Here is a 1,554-nt window from a genome sequence, read left to right on the forward strand (position 1 = left end):
AAAAGTTATTTCACTTTGGCTATTGTAGAAGATCAGTCAGAATCCGCAGAAAATATTTTAATATTATTAAATGATAATTCCATTAAAGCTTATATGTTATTTTTAAGTTTTGCATTAAATTATTTCAACAATTTTAATGCTTTGTTTCAATCGCGCAAAATTTTAATTCATAAATTATTTAGTGATAGCAATCAGTTAATTTTTCGAATAGCGTATAATTTTGTTATTCCTGAGGCTTTGAACAACATCGCTATTTTAAACATAGACGATGAAAAAAACATAAAACATCTGACCGACGTATTTGTTGGACCAGAATGTGAAATGTTCTTAACAACACAGTCTTCCGAATTTGCGCAACAAATTAAATATACATGTTTAGATTTTTATAAAACAGCTTTTAAAGAAATGACTAAACGTTTGCCATATAAAGATACTTTTTTTAAACAATTAAATTTTTTAGATGCTAAAGTTGCGCTTTATATTGAAACTAGAGAAGAATATAAAGATTTATCAGAAATTGCTGCAAAAATTGATAATATTAATATTTCAAACCTTGCATTTGAATGGCGAATTTTACCTACTGTTTTTAATGATATTGAGAAAAAAGAATTAATTTCTTTAGAAATAGATGACATGTGGCAAAAAATATTAAATTTTAGAGATCATAATGAAGAAAAAATGTTTCCTAATTTAGAGTTAGTAATACACGCTGTTTTGTCTTTACCTCACTCCAATGCTGAAGCCGAGCGTATTTTTTCAATTGTAACTGATGTGAAATGTAAAAAACGTAATCGATTAGCGGATCACACTCTTTCAGCCATTTGTAAAATTCGATTCTTCTTTTCAATCAGAAGGCATTAATTGTATAAATTTTGCACCTGATTCAAGACATTTGGAACTCCATAATGCACAACATTTATACTTAGAACATAATAAATAATTAATTATTTTGTTTTATTATTTATTTAATTTTTATTTATTATAATGTTTATTTATTTTCATTCTGTGAACAAATTTAATTACTTTTTTATTTATATTAATCATACAATGTTACTAATTATTTTTTTTGCTGAGTTTATTTGTTCCAGATAAGTTTTCCAAGTTTCGTTTCTCTTGTGATCCAAGCGTGCAATATGACACATATTTATTTATATTTAGATAAGTTTCGTTCTTGTGATCCAAGTGTGCAATATAACATATTTATTTATATTTATGCATAAATAGTGTTATGCCCGCGCCATTCGATCTCGAGCGAGTCGAAGTGAACCGATTGCGAGAAGCTGCGAAGCGCGTTTCCCTGACAACGAGCCGGCTGATGTCAAACGGACGCGAGAGAGAGAGCTGAGCTGTCAGTGTGAACGGACGCGCTCTGACCCGATCTGTGTTTCTTTGTATTACGTGCGTTCTTGTGTGTTGTGTTCATTAAAAGAGTTTATTCATTTTCTTAAACGAGTCCCCTTATTTCCCGCGGAAGCGTCAGAACGGAACGCGAACGCGAACGCGAGTGCGCGAGAACGACTCCCGGGCGTAACATTTTGGGGGCTCGTCCGGGAC

The sequence above is a fragment of the Wasmannia auropunctata genome, unplaced genomic scaffold, assembly GCF_000956235.1.
Source record: "Wasmannia auropunctata unplaced genomic scaffold, wasmannia.A_1.0 LD336078.1, whole genome shotgun sequence".
Lineage (NCBI taxonomy): Eukaryota > Metazoa > Arthropoda > Insecta > Hymenoptera > Formicidae > Wasmannia > Wasmannia auropunctata.